Source organism: Megalobrama amblycephala, linkage group LG4 (genome assembly GCF_018812025.1).
Source record: "Megalobrama amblycephala isolate DHTTF-2021 linkage group LG4, ASM1881202v1, whole genome shotgun sequence".
NCBI lineage: Eukaryota > Metazoa > Chordata > Actinopteri > Cypriniformes > Xenocyprididae > Megalobrama > Megalobrama amblycephala.
The window spans coordinates 51,733,071-51,749,464 of record NC_063047.1 but is presented as its reverse complement, the minus strand read 5'-3'; the positions used below and the strand labels follow the sequence as shown (position 1 = coordinate 51,749,464).

Below are 16,394 nucleotides of genomic sequence, written 5' to 3'. Positions count from 1 at the left end.
CGATGACAGATGAAGCACAATCCATCACATTAAATACCACAGTGTTAAATTAACACTCTTAACCCTGGATTCACAGACTAGGCTCAAGTCTAGTTCTAGACGAAAATATGTGTTTGAACTGTTTTAACAGAAAGTAACTTGCACTGTCAGATCTTAAAATATTTCAGTGTAATTTTTTTGTCTCAAGATGCACACCAGTAATGTTTTTATTTTTTTCTAAGGCACGTTTATAAAAGCTACTTGAGCTGTTTTATCCAGATTTTTGCTCATCTTGATTTTTGTCACCCTTTCTCTGTAGGTTTTGAAGAGTCTAACAGTACATCACTACTAAGAGGCAGTAAAAATGCGTCGTCATCGGAGGGAATCCTTGCAGTTTTCTCCTCCTTCGTTTAACTGTGAGTCAATACATTGCATCATGAATTTTTGAGCCACATTTTGCTCAGGCAGTTCTTTTGATCTATTTTTTGTTTATTTTTTTGTTTGTTTTTTGTAAAAACTGATGTATAAAAAAATCAAGGGGGTCAAAAGCCAAACTAAAGCAAACATTGATCACCATAACAGTAAATTTGACAGATAGTAACCATGACAGAAATAAAGCCTGGTTAGTAATAAGTGAAGCTGGTAATGCTGTTTGTGAAGTTGTTTAATCATCCTCTGCTGAGATCTTGAGAGATTTAATGTCTTCTTTTATCTTCAGTTAATTTCATCTGGTGGTGGCTGAAAGTCAGTTGTAGTTTCTGTTCTTGTTGTTTTTCTTTCCTTCAGTGATTCTGCTTGTTAACAGCAGGTGTTTGAATGTTTCAGGAACATCATACTAACCTTTAAATGACGTCATATCCACATTAAGCAAACTGGACATTTTTATATTACTGGAATGTTACTGTTCCTATAATTTTGAGTTGTTAATAAAAATTAAGTTGAAAGAACATTTCAGGAACATCATACTAACCTTGAAAAAAGTTCTTCTAATATTAAGAAAACGTCTCAGGTTACGTATGTAACCATGGTTCCCTGAGAACAGGGAACAAGACTCTTCGTTTGCAAAACGCTTTGGGGAACTTCACATGACTCGGTGTCTGAAAGCCAACTATCCAATAACTCCAATGGTCATTGGCCGGTGACAGCCTATGACGTCATACAGCACAACCCGGAAGTATAAAAGGCGCGCTTGGGGAAGCAGTCATTATCCATCGTCTTGAGGGACTGTTCAGCAGGCAGCCCGAAGCATGGCAAGGAAACGCAGAGTCCCATTCCCTGTTCTCCGGGAACCATGGTTACATACGTAACCTGAGACGTTCCCTTTCGAAAGGGAACTTCTACTCTGCGTTTGCAAAATGCTTTGGGGAACCCACACCACCATGCTTGAAGAGAGTGCCTGCCAAGAAATATGGCTGAGACAAAGGCTCCAGAGCAGTCAGAGAGCTGCTTGGCAACTCCCCCTCGGGTCACACCAGGCAGTCAGTGACAGCATTCCCTTTTGCCAACAGCCCAAGCTGAACTCAAGAAGGCCTTCCTTAGAGGGCCTACAGAAGCTGCTAAGGCGTCTGGAACCAACTTTTCCGAAGAGAAAGTGGTCCCTTTAAGGGAATGTGGCCTGGAACCGAAAGGAACCTCAGCCAGTCACTAGAGGGGAACAAAGTCACCCCCAGTGCCACCAGGGAGGCCGACCTGGTCTGTCATGAGACAAACTTAGTCTTGGCCAACCCTGTCTGAATACAGAGCCTCTAAAAACGCATTATTCATAGAAGATAGTAAGTAAGAGTGACTGCAAATAGGCAGAAACAGACTCAAACCCACACATAGAGACGGGCATCCTGGAGAGCAGAACTCAGCTGAGTGCTATGAACCCTCATATTGAGGGAGTATAGTCCACTCATCCTAGGATCTACTCAGGGCTTAATTAACACACTGTGGAGGCTGTGCGCTTAGAACAACACTAATACAGGGAAGCACAAACCAGCCTGAGGTTGAATCTTAGGAGGAGGCCTGATTAAGGTCTACCACCATGATCAGCTTAGGGAGCTAAGCACTGTTACCAACATAACTCTAAAAGGGAAGTACAAAGCTCACCTAACAGGTAGACCATGCAATGGGCACACACTCATGGAGGCCGAAAAAAGGCCTACAGCATGATAGTATCTAGGGTAGACAGATGGTTTCAATGGCAGCATAAGAGGCTGCAATGTGCCCACATGACAATCCACCTAACACAATCCAACGAGCAGTGTACTCAGTAAAAGCACCTTTTACTCTTTAAAGCAAGAGGAGTACAGCGTACGCCAACATGTATTAAGGAAGGCCTGGAGGGGCCTATAACCTCAATAAACACGTGGCATCAGCTTGTGGTAGTGTCTAGGCCCCAAGGATGATAAACAACCAGACAAACAGGCTGTTGGATTTATCACGTGGGCCTCTGGCCAATGAAAGTGTATACAGATAATTCTCAAAAAGAAATACACATCAACATACACCATTGTGTTCAAAAAGGCGGCCCATAGGGCCTAGCAACCTTTAAGACACACGGCGTAAGTCTCATGGCCGTTTCTAGGAGCACAAAAGATCCACCCTACGCGCTAGGTGGCTCTTAGCTCAACTAGAGTAGAATCAGACTCAGGGAGGCAGATGTAGGTTAAACCAAACCTTAGTAAGGTTTCACTACCATAATCAACCTGAGGGGCCAGCCACTCGGAATACTCGGTAAAAAACACCTTGTTACTCTCATAGCAAGAGGAGTACATGACTGAACTCCAAATGTTACACCGGAGGCCGAAGTAGGCCTACCTTAGTAAACACATGGCATCAGTAAGTGGCTACCATAACCATACCACCCAAAGGTCATGTATTAGAAGTTTCCAAGATGGAATACATGAAAAACACCGCCAAACATCGTGAACAGGCCTGTTAGGGCCTATCCGATAGCGATGGGGCGTGGCCGATGGTGGCATGGTTTCCCAGGCATCCTGCCAACAACTATGGGATGCTAACTGCGACCTGCGCTAGGCTACACATTCCAACAGGCAATGTACCCTAAACATGTGACTAAAGGGAACCAAACAAAGCCAACATGGTCTAGCAAAATGGCAGCATAGTAAGCTCACATACCAATGTAGGGCAAAAGTCTAGAACTCAAAGTAACACAAACTTTGATATACATGCTGTTTTAAAAGGAAAAAAAAAACATTCTCTGTACAGATTCTTAATCTGTTCTAAGCCCTCGAGGACAGGGGCTAAAAAACTAGCAACGTCAACTCAAACTTGATAATACAAACATCAAGTGGCTCAGAAGAAATCATTTCCTTTAGCATGAAAGTTCTAGAAAGTGGGGCCTAGCACATACCTGCATAACTTATCTACGCAAAGATAAGGGCCTACCACCTGAGAAACAGCATCAGGGAGTCAAAAACAGTCTACAACCTAGCTGTTAAACTCACATTTGCACCTACACAAGCAAGGGGATAATTGGGTATACGGCCTAAACAACTCCCTCGGGAGGAAACCAGAACTAGGAACTACACATCCTGAAAAGGATAGTAAATACATATGGGATTAATTAATTTATACCACACATCACCTAGCTCTAGCCTGGCCATTTACACTGCATTCCAAATTATTATGCAAGTGACATATCAGTAAGATTTCAGTACAATAAACATTCAGATTTTAGTTTTTCTAAGAAAATGTTTGTTTGTTTATTTATCCATGTCTTTTTAGATAACTGGTATCAGTCTCAGACAAAATAATTTGCCAGATCTATGAAAACCCAACTTAGAGGTCGTTCCACATTATTAAGCAAGTCACAGTTCTCATGCAATATGGGGAGGAAGAAAGATCTTTTTGAAGATGAAAAGCATGAAATGGTGCAATGTTGTGCAAAAGGCATGAAAACAACTAATATTGTGTGAAACTGAATGGAGATTATCAAATTATCATAAGATTTTTGATTGATATAGAGCACAGCAGAACTCGGTCAGATAAAGGCTTATTGATTAAAGTTCTTGTCAAAAAAATTAATTGTATTAAAAGGGCAGCTATAAAAAAAAAGCCAGTATTGAGCAGCAAACAGGTATTTGAAGCTTCTGGTGTCTCTGGAGTCTCAAGAAGCTCTCCATGCAGGCTGGCAGTTGTGCATAAAGATATATTTTAGCCACTCTAAACCAAAGCTCACAAAGAGAAATGTTTACAGTGGGTTTAGAAATACATGAAGACTAATTTTTAAATAATTTTATTCACTGGCTAATGCTGTACTTCAATGGATGGTCTAAACAGATGGATTTCTGGATGGTTGGTGAATCCACCACGTTCCAACAAGACTGCGACGTCAGCAAGGAGCTGGTGGGTGATGATTTGGGCTGGATTATTGGGAAGTGAGATGTAAGGTCCCTTTAGGGTCTCTGAGGGCATTAAAATGACTTTTTCAAGATATGTGGAGTTCATAACTGGCCATTTTCAGCTATGGTATAAAAAGGAGGATAGTGCCTTCTGAAATACAATGCACTATGCACTATCCTATGCTGCAAAAAACACCACAGCAATAAAACTGTTTGAAAATGTATTTCTACACCCACTGTAAATGTTTCTCTTTGTGAGGTTTGGTTTGGAGTGGCTGAAATGCATCTTTACGCACAACTGCCAGCCTGCATGGAGAGCTTCTTGAGACTCCAGAGACACCAGCAGCTTCAAATACCTTTTTGCTGCTCAACACTGGCTTTTTTATAGCTGCCCTTTTAATACAGTTCTTTTTTTTTTGACAGGAACTTTCCTTAATAAACCTTTATCAACCTTTATCTGACCGAGTTCTGCTGTGCTCTATATCACTCACAAATCTTATGATAATTCGATAATCTCCATTCAGTTTCACACAATGTTGGTTGTTTTCATGCCTTTTGCACAACATTGGACCATTTCATGCTTTTCATCTTCAGAAAGATCTTTCTTCCTCCCCATATTGCATGAGAACTGTGACTTAATAATGTGGAACAACCTCTAAGTAGGGTTTTCATAGATCTGGCAAATTATTTTGTCTGAGATTGATACCAGTTATCTAAAAAGACATGGATAAATAAACAAACTAACATTTTCTTAGAAAAACTAAAATCTGAATGTTTATTGTACTGAAATCTTACTGATATGTCACTTGCATAATAATTTGGAACACAGTGTAAGCTATAGGCCTATTTACTACAACAGGCACCATAACAAAGCCTGATCTTCACTTCCAAATCTCATGATGAGAGAAATAAAGCGAAGCTCAAAGATAAATGTCAGGCGGCCGGTTAGGATCGCCGTAGACACATAAACTGAAGTAATGAGTGCCAACTCAGACTACACTGAAAAATAGCTGAGAAGCTACTCATATATAGAGAAAAAACTAAGCGGCAGCCATTTTGTGGCCTGCTCAGTCAATCTCAATACTCAAGAACCCCTTCTAGTTTACATTTTACTGTTACATGTTCAGGAAAATTATACAGGAATAAAACAAGGTCAAACATTTAAAAAATTAAATCAGACCTCGTCTTACCTTCCCGTGGCTCGAAAACCAAAGACTCCTCCTTCACGTGTTTGAATGGGAAGGATGAAATCCATGGCTCTAAAAGCCCAAAGAACCCTTTCACTATCAAGCCAGAAGCCCGGCTGTCAGCCTGACTGCTCAAAGGTGTCATCCTGAACATGCACAGTGATTAAAAATGCCTGGGAGGCCAAGGAAAAAGGGCGAAGGCAGATGTAAAATTACCTTCGCCAAGAGAGGGGATCGATCAGCGGCGTTGCTGGCGCCGGTGATCGATCACTTCCCTTAAATCCACCTTCCTTTTCCTTGTGTCTCGCCGCTTCTGCGACCTACTCCAAGGTGGAGGAGGCGCTCGAGCGGTGACACTAGATCTCTGGCCCTGCCTCTGAACCTCGATTCGAGATGTGCCAGGGCCTCCTGGCAAAATAAAGTTGATACTTAGCTCCAGCTTCACAGTTTTTTGGTTTATATTTTTGACCCCCCGTGCCACAAGTGCTGCTGGTTTTCTTTCCTATATTACATATTTACCATTCCATGCACCTTGTTGGTTGTGAAGTTGCACCAGATTAATTATATCACTCTCAGGGCCTCCTGGCTGTCTGGGCCCAGGATCGGACCTGAGCGGTATGCAGTTCTTATATGCTGCTGAGCGCGCCTTTGCCTCCCTGAACTTTCCGACAACTGTTTCAACGGAGCCACCGAAAAGTTCAGTTGGTGAAACCAGGGCATCGAGGAGAGAGCCCTTCTCCCCGATGTCCGCCATGTTCAGCCACAGATGCCTCTCTGTGGCCACCATGGCCGCCATCGATCTCCCAATCGTCTGCTTGGTGGCCTGGAGAGCGAGATCTGTGGTGGCACAGCTCAGCCACCGCATCTGGGGACAAACCCTGCCCCTGATCCAGGTCCTTCAGCAAATTAGCCTGGTAGGCTTGCAACACCGCCATAGTGTGCAAAGCCCCGCCAGCCTGACCTGCAGCAGCATATGCTCTGTCGTTCAGACGAGATGTAATCTTAAGGGGTCTGGACGGCAAAACCGGAGCTCTCAGTGTCGGTGCACTGCCTGTGACAAGATAGTTAGCAAACGTCTCGTCAATAGGCGGCAGCGACACATACTGGCCCAATCCCTCCACATCAGCGAAACTCCCCCGCTGATGTGGATGAATCCTGGCCGAGTATGGGTTCTTCCATGCCTTCTTGATCTCCACGTGAAGATCTGGATGGAATGGAAGGCTCACTGGGGTTACCGGGTTATGGTCAGAAAGAAACCGTTCGTCTCACCTGCCGTGAAAGGGCAGCTGCAGCCTGCCGGCGGCGCATTCCACAACCTCCAGTAACTCAGCATATGCTGGGCAGGGAGGCTTGGAGAAAGAAGAAGTCGCAACTTCTTCCTCCTCCACTGCCATCTCCTGCTCACGGGGGCTAGCAACCAGAAGAACACTCGCTCCCGGATCCGATGATGTCAGTGATAAGACATTATCATCATCATCATCCAGGAGCTCATCCCCGCCAGCCGCCGCCTGAGGTCGAGAGACTGTAACACCCTTCTCAATCTTCGCGGCGAGCTCCATCTGCGAGCCCCATGAGTGCAGCTGCCGCTCTGCCTTGGCACGAGCAGGGCCGGACCCACCAGGCACAGATGTTGACGCCTCTTCCCTTGAGAAGAGGGCCAGGCGGGAACGGAGCGTTCTCATAGGAAAACGCTCACAACTCTCACAGGCAGCGCCCTCAAGCACTGCCTGTGCGTGTTCTTCCCCCAGACAGTGCACGCATAGGGTGTGCAGATCTTCCGGAGTCAAGAATCTCGGGCATGGATCTACACACTTCCTAGAGCGTTTCTCCTTGTCCTCAGACATATTAGAGATTGTACTTACAGAAAACTCGAAGTAAATAACAACAGTGGCAAGACACAGACAGTCCCGAAAGACGATGAGATAATGACTGCTTCCCCAGGCGCGCCCTTCCGGGTCACGCCGTATGACGTCATAGGCTGTCACCGGCCAATGAGCATTGGAGTTATTGGATAGTTGGCTTTCAGACACCGAGTCACGTGACATTCCCCAAAGCGTTTTGCAAACGCAGAGTAGAAGTTCCCTTTCGAAAGGGAACTGTACATTTTAACCATGGGTGAAGTTTGCCTAACCCTAACTATCGGCTAAAAGATGTTACTAAAGATTTTTAAAAAGTAAAGTATATTCTCAACCCCAAAATAGATATACATGTTAGTTTATTACATGTTATTCTTTAACATTTTAAAACATTACTTTGTTCCTATAATAAATCCAATTAAACACTAACCCCTAAGTTACTAAGTTGTCGCATTATGAATCTGCGTTTTGGCAGTTCGCAAATTAAATTTACTATATAGCCTATGCTAAATGGCTCCCCAAAAATGTATATTCGTTGTTTTTTAAAACGTCAACCGACTGCAAAGCCAGCTGAACCCAATGAAAAACAGAGGAAGATACCATGCGTGCTGATGACAGTGAATTAGGCATTTCATTTGTGTTGTGTTTTAGGAGTGAAGGAAATTCCTGGCAGAAAATGACCAGTATAGTCTAAATTTTTTCATTTTCTATGGATTTTCCTTCTACTGTGTAGTGGATTAGGGATTTAATCAATCTTAAATGGTCAAACTGCAATTCATTAGAAGAATTTAGGATGCTTCGATATTTTACCACTGTTTATGATAAAAAATGACCGTCTTAGTTAAAAATATGCAGTGTTATTATAGTATTAAAATAAAAATACCAATAATGGTCTTCAATCTTTATTTTTGACAATGTGTTACAGTTACAAAAAAATTAAATCCATTACACCTATCATTAAAGCATTTGATAACATAAACATAGACTGTGATTGAAACTAAAGGTTGCAAGTTTCAAATATAGCTAATGAATAAAAAAATATATAAACTGTATGTTGGCACATACAAATTAATAACTTATAAAACAGATAGATTCATATTAGAAGCTCTAGGTCAGGGGTCAGCAAGTAAGTTTGGCATTGGGCCAAAAAAAATCACCACTAGATGGCGGGCCAGAACATAGTCAAAGGATAATTTAAAGGGGTGGTTTATTGCGATTTCACTTTTTTAACTTTAGTTAGCATGTAATGTTGCTGCTTGAGCATAAACAGTATCTGCAAAATTACGACGCTCAAAGTTCAATGCAAATGGTGATATTGTCTTGTAAAGTTAAGGCAGGTTAATGCCTACAAAAACGACCAGTTTGGACTACAACGAGCTTCTTCCCAGGTTGGTGACATCATAAACCCTGCCCCCAGGAACAAGCAACAAAGTGGGCGAGGCCATGTGGCACAGCATAATGGAAGCGGAAGAGTTATGTACACCGGACACGACTGACGCGATGCGTCAAAAGATATAGAACCCATAATAATCTGTGATATTTTCTACACTGGATGTGGCGCAGAAGACAGCTTCCAGAATCTACAAGAGTTCAATGCTGGATTTGCACAAAGGCTTTTACTGAAAGATGAAGCAGTTCCCACTTTAAAAGCAGAAGCTGCTGTTTATGGGCTTTGAACTGTAAGTACGTTTTATTGTTTGTACATGTCTTTTAAACGTATAGTTTTGTTGCTATTTTTGGTTGCATCAATGACGTAAAACAAAGACCAACGCGTTTTTGCTTCGCTAGCCAGTTAGCTAAATTCTGTTGCATAATTCTCCAACAAACACCAACAAACTTTTTCTGCTATAAATTAAATGGTACCTTTACAAAAATGCTACTACTCAGTCATGTATTCAGCTACAGTAAAGCTTTAATCAGGATAAAACTGGATATTGAAAGCTAACAAACAGCAGTGACAGCATCTAAACACTTTGACACAAATAAAAAAAAAAAAATACCATTCATAAATGTCCTTTAAAAGCCGCGATTGCAGAGGTTCTGCTTGACCCTCTTCATCTGGGTCTGATTCGGGCTCAATTTGAGCAGAGGTCTAGAATAAAGGTAAAATATATGAAAAATACAGCGTTTTCAAAAAACAAAGCATTAAGACATGTTAAACTGTGCCCCAAAAACACAATCAAGCCTAGAAAAAAAACACTGAACAACCCCTTTAAGAAATTAATTAAAAAATGCAACTTGAATTGCCTGTGACAGACTGTTAAAGTGTCTTTTGTAACTGGTATTGAGTTGTTACTCTGTGTTAAATCCTAGAGTAGGACAGTTATTAACAAAGAGCCACATTTGTGTGGCGGTGTTCGGGTTTCACACTGGATTAATTAATAAAGCAGAGCAGTGACATGTAACCTTTTTTTGTAAAGAAAAACCTTTCCTATTCTACTTACAGAACGAACTTGGTGCCAGTTTAGTTTTTTTTCCGTAAGTTGAATAGGGAAGGGTAGGACATACAGCATAAACGTAAGTACGTTCAAGGCGATCATTTGTGTTTATAAAGCATATACAGATGTTTTGTTTTTTTTGTTTTTTTCCGAAAATGACTGATCGTTTCTCTAGATAAGACTCTTATTCCTCGTCTGGGATCGTTTAAAGCTCTTTGAAGCTGCACTGAAACTGTAATTTTGACCTTCAACCGTTTGGAGGCCATTGAAGTCCACTATAAGGACAAAAATCCTGGAATGTTATCATCAAAAACCTTAATTTCTTTTCGACTGACGAAAGAAAGACATGAACATCTTGGATAACATGGGGGTGAGTAAATTATCAGGAAAAGTTTATTTAAAAGTGAACTAATCCTTTAAGTTGTTTCCAATGTCATAAGGAAAGAATCCATCAGAACGTGCCGGCGTTCTATTATTCTATGTATTTCTATATATTAATGTAAAATATAATTTTTTAATTTCACCTATGTTGATTATGAAAAGTGAACGGCATGAGTAAGATTGGTTGATGAAACGTTGATTAAAATTAAGATACAATTTATACAAAACAAAATGTACTTTAAAGAAAGGCTTTCTACAAACCTAACTTAAAGAAGTTGTCAAAATCATGTATGTCCCACTAGCCCAACCTTTAGTTTAATCGTTTGTCTTACTCGCGTTTTCACGGTTTCCCCAATTATATCCAGTCACACAGCAGCTCTTTTGCCAGTCAGTCCAGCTGAGGAGGCGTGTTACGGTGGGAAAGTGACGTCAATGCATACCCTGTATAATAAAGACAATCTTTGATAAAACACGGCTATGACCGCTTCACCCAAAGGTTCTGTGTTTCACTGCACAACACCCTTAGCAATGTAAACTGTTTGTTCTCAATTGATATTGTTCTTTGAAGCTTACTGTATTATGTAGAAAAGTATAGTGAGAGAGAGATCGAGTGACTAAGTTTGTCACCTGCATTCAGATTTAGCATTTTCCTTCAGGTCAGTCCTACGTTCATAATAAAAAATCAGTTTGAATGTCCGCTGAAATCCTGTCCTAACATTCAATGGGTTTTCCCATGCCCTGCTGACACTAGCCGCATTTCCATTACCCTTTAAGTTGTGCAAATTGTAATTGCGAATTTAAATTACACTTAATGGAACATGAATTTCGCAAATATCAACTCCTAATAAACTGTGAATATAAACTCCTCCTTCCTCACCTTCTGGTGGTGCATTTATGGAATTTAAAAAAAAAAAGAAAGAAAAAAGGTTTCCAGGTCACAGGCTGGAGCAGTGAAGAAATAAGAAAGCATCCATTGGAGTATTGAGAAGCACCCAGGGAAGCATATAAGAGGGAGAACAGGGGTGTCAATTGGGTATGGCAGGGTTGGCTCCACTGGCTGCCTGGTGAAGTCAATGCAACTTATATCATTTGAAACATTGCATGTAAGATTAACGGAGTTATATTACTATGTGTAACATTTTTTACAATAAAACAGAAAAGTAAGTAGGCCCAAATTAAAGCGATTTTGTTGTAATATTTGTGTCACGCAAGATCAGCGGTGCTGCCAATGTGTCTATTCACAATATGATTTTGCAGCGTTGAGTATTGTAGCCAAACACAGGGATTTCTGTTGAAAATAATGACCAATCAGAGGTGTTTAAGTTACTGGTTGTCCTAACCAGCCGCAACGGTGACACGCAACGATTCTAATTTAAAAACGGTTTCTATTTTATGCAAAGTCACGGCTGGAACAACGACACAATGTATGGCAATGATAATCTCAGGTAATGTTTATGTGCTTTATTTAATGTTAAATGCGTGTAATGTGAGTTTGAATATCATTTAGTGCTCCCAGCTTTGTAGCCATAGTAAAAGCAACAATGGATAATTCACCTCAGATATTGAAATTAACAAATAGATGCAAGAATGTTCAAATTGTGAACAAACAAGTGTATTCTATGACAAAGATAGTAGCTCAGTATGTTTTTTTTTTAGTAATGTTTAAATGGTGTAATTTGTAAATTTGATTATGTAGGCTACTTTTCCATTTTCTTGCAAGTGCGATCTCTGGTGCCGTGCAAATGCTGTGAGAGTCCGCCCACACTGTGTTCTGATTGGCTGTGGTTTTTGATTGATTTACTTATAGTTTTACAAATAAGGACAATGTTTGTAGGATTTTTGTTAACCATATTAAAATAACACTTAAATTGGATAATAAGCAGACTTTTGAAGTGCTGGAAAAAGTTGTGTGAAGAAAGTGGGACTGTCACGTCAAGGGAGTAAGATTGGATGACGTCATCAGGGTCTGCCATACTCTGGCTTTTTGGTGAAATGACGCCACTGAGGGAGAAGGGCTTACAGAAGCCATGGCAAATATTATGCTCAAATAAAGCTCTCAGAAATAAGTATCTTTTAGAAAATGACTTATCACGAGAGAAAAATGAAACGCCGTCATATCGTAATAGTTTTTTATCAATATTTAGAAAAGATCACAAAAGTTTTGCCCAAATCTGTAATGGAAACGTAGCTACTGACAACACTATAGTCAAGGCATTTGTCATTTGCATCTGTTCCATGTTCACAAGTTTCAATATAAAAGTCTGTGTGACTTGCTTATAAAGACAATATGTGCGTCCAAATTCACATACTTGTGCACTATTCTATGACGTTTTTAAGTATAAATAGTGCGAGTAGTGCATTCACACAGATAAAGAGCACTTTAAAGGGGTGGTTTAGTCTTTTTTTCTAGGCTTGATTGTGTTTTTGGGACGCAGTTTAACATGTCTTAATACTTTGTTTTTTTTTAAAAATGCTGTATTTTTCATATATTTTACCTTTATTCTCCACCTCTGTTTCCACTGTCATTTGAACGGCTCCGAAATACACAATGTGCTCAGATTGGTTAGCAGGTTGGTAGCTGGCCCAGTGTATTGTGATTCGCTGAAGCGTCCGGAAACGCCACGCCCCTTACCATTTGTTGCTTCAGTGGAAATGTAAATAATGGCATCTATATTGCTGTATCAAATTGAGCTGAATCAGACCCAGATGGAGAGGGTCAAGCAGAAACTCTGCAATCGCAGCTTTTAAAGGATGTTTATGAATGGTATTTAATTTTGTATTTGTGTCAAAGTGTTTAGATATTCTGTCACTGTTTGTTTGCTTTCAATATACAGTTTTATCCTGATTACTGTAGCTGAATACATGACTGAGTAGTAGCATTTTTGTAAAGGTATTGTTTAATTTATAGCATGAACAACTGTTTGTCTATGAATATAGATGTTTGTTGGAGAATTATGCAACAGAATTTAGCTAACTGGCTAGCAAAGCAAAAATGCTTAGGTCTTTGTTTATGTCACTGATGCAACCAAAAAATAGCAACAGAATTATATATTTAAAAGACATGTACAAACAATAAAACGTACTTACAGTTCGAAGCCCATAAACAGCAGCTTCTGCTTTTAAAGTGGGAACTGCTTCTTTCAGTAAAAGCCTTTGTGCAAATCCAGCATTGAGTGTAGATTCTGGAAGCTGTCTTCAGTGCCGCATCCAGTGTAGACAATATCACAGATTATAATGGGTTCTATTATCTTTTGATGCATCCCGTCGCTCGTGTCCGGTGTACACAACTCTACCACTTCCACATGCTGCACGACATGGCCTTGCCCACTTTGTTTCATGTTCTTGTGGGCAGTGTTTATGTTAATTGCAGGGTTTGTGATGTCACCAACCCGGGAAGAAGCTTGTTGTAGTCCAAGCCGGTAATTTTTGTAGCCATTAAACTGCCTTAACTTTAAAAGACAATATCTCCATTTGCATTGAACTTTCAGTGCTGTAACTTTGCAGATACTGTTTATGCTCAAGCAGCAACATTACACACTAACTAAAGTTAAAAAAAGTGAAATTGCAATGAACCACCCCTTTAAATACCTGGATGATGCACTAAATTAATGTGAAAAACAAAGTGTGGAATGTTGGACTCTTCATGCACTCAACTGTCACAGGTTTAATTACATTGCGGAGAGGGAGGGGGATCAGACTCCGATGTTTAATGACAAAATAACCTTATAAAATGTATACACTAAATGAATGGGTATATAGTGCATAAGTATATACTATATAGTGTAAGTGTGTAATTTGGGATGCAACTAATCTTTGCCGCCATTTCATGGCATAATAAATGTAACTTCTGTTGATTTTCAAGTGGAAGTAAGGCTTTTAGTGATTTTACTGCATAAAAGTTGCATTTATACATATTTTTTGGCTTTAATTTGTATTGTGTGGTAACCATTTTATAAAAGCAATAACCCCATGAAGTCATGGTTTACAGTGAATTTATAAGCACTGTAAGGCTCTGTATCGTGCCTAACAACGCCCCCTAGCTGTTATAAATTCACTGTAAACCATGGCTATTGCTTTAATAAATTACGCTTTTGTGCTAACCGCTTGATGCTTTTGTGTTTGAAAACATTATTAAAGACCAGATAACGTTGAACAAACATTGTATTAATGTTACTGGAAGAATGTTTGTTCATAACATTGAGAGAACCTTGATAGAAGGTTAGCCAAAGTTATGAAAATGTTAACTGTTAGCTGTTTATCATGATCATGAAGAGCTGCAGCTAATGATATGGACTGCTTGACAGGTGAGAATGAGAAAGAGAAAGAGAAACAAGAGCAAGCATTGCAGGAAAAAGAAGCAGCATATGCTGTGTTTGAATCAGAAAATGTCCGTCAAAGAAAGAAAACGAGCCAGGAGGAACAAAAACAGGATGAAAGTGGGGAAATGAGCCAGAAGAAACAACAGACAACAGCAGACAAATCTAAAACTAAAGCAGGTAAGAACTTTTAATAAAACGCATTTTTTTTTTTTTTTTTTTTGTCATGACACCTTCCTAAAAACACAATAGTCAATAGTGAACAGTTGTGCTACAGGCTTCTTTTTTTTTTCTCTATAAAATTCAAACCTATAAAACTCTGCAACATCATACTGCTGTGAATAATAAATGCTAAAATAATAAAAAATAAAAAATAAAATTAACATGCAAGTTTAGATATTAATAAGTCTATATAAAGGGTATATATTAAGGGTGACAATAGCACAAATTATGTACTTCATCTAGCCAATTTCTACAGGTGCACAGACAAAATGTTTAGTACAGACTTTATGAGCACTATTCTGTTTATGACATCAAATGTATATATATTTTTTAAAAAAACTTGGGAGAAACCAGGCTTAGTCGGGGGGCCAGTTCTCCTCTGGCAAACAGTGCTTTGTTACGATTCAGGTTGCTATCATAAGTCCGATAGGATTGCAACATTGAAAGTATTTATTTCGGTTCCATCCAGTTGAGGATCATATTCATCACGCCGGTATGGACGGTTTGTTGAGGAAATGTGGCACTGGCTGTCGTGTTGATGAGGCCTTCACAGTGGATGATCTAGTTGACTCGATCTCTGCTGATACTTAAGGGGTGCGTTGTAGTCCTGTCAAGGTGCCGGTCCTCGGTTTCACCTGGATACGGCCCGGATCTGGTTGACTATGGTAAACCTCAGGATAAACAGAAAGACTAATATTAACGTAGATGCCATTCTTCTTCTGATGTAAAGAGTACATTATTTATCAAGCGAGCAGAACAACCACCCAGTAGAGCGTTACAGTAGTCTAGCCTCGAGGTCATGAACGCATGAACGAACTGTTCTGCATTCTTCATTGAGAGCATATGTCATAGTTTAGATATATTTTTAAGATGGAAGAATGCAATTTTACAGATGCTAGTAACATGGCCTTCAAATGAAAGATTGGTATCAAAGAGCACACCCAGGTTCCTAGCTGACGACGAAGACTTAAAGCAGCCATCAAGTGTTAGACAGTATTCTAGGTTATTACGTGAAGAAGTTTTTGGTCCAAAAATTAGAATCTCTGTTTTTTCTGAATTTAGGAGAAGGAAATTACTGGTCATCCAATTTTTTATATCAGCTATGCATTCCGTTAATTTTGTGAATTGGTAAGTTTCATCAGGGTGCGAAGAAATATAGAACTGAGTATCATCAGAGTAACAGTGAAAACTAACGCCATGCTTCCTAATGATATCTCCCAAGGGTAGCATGTACAGAGTGAAAAGCAACTGTCCTAGTACTGAGCCTTGCGGTACTCCATATTGAACTTGTGATTGATATGACATCTCTTTGTTTACTACTACAAACTGATAACGGTCAGATAAGTATGATTTGAACCATGACAATGCAATTCCACAAATGCCAACATAATTTTCGAGTCTATTTAAAAGAATATTGTGATCGATAGTGTCAAATGCAGCACTAAGATCCAGTAACACTAATAGAGAGATACAACCACGATCTGATGATAAGAGCAAATCATTAGTAACTCTAACGAGAGCAGTCTCAGTACTATGGTATGGTCTAAATCCTGACTGGAAATCCTCACAGATACTATTTCTTTCTAAAAAGGAACATAGCTGTGATGAAACTGCCTTTTCTAGTATTTTTGACAGAAAAGTGAGATTTGAGATTGGCCTGTAATTG

General features: G+C 39.9%; 1 protein-coding gene across 1 annotated transcript in view; it reads left to right on the top strand.

Moving 5' to 3' along the window:
* LOC125267874 (sterile alpha motif domain-containing protein 3-like) overlaps positions 1-16,394 on the top strand; it is a 46,032-nt gene that overhangs the window by 9,746 nt on the left and 19,892 nt on the right. The window contains exons 2-3 of the transcript XR_007184727.1: positions 299-395; positions 14,495-14,686. The gene's annotated coding sequence lies outside the window, so the exon portion shown is untranslated. The remainder of the gene's footprint in view (positions 1-298; positions 396-14,494; positions 14,687-16,394) is intronic.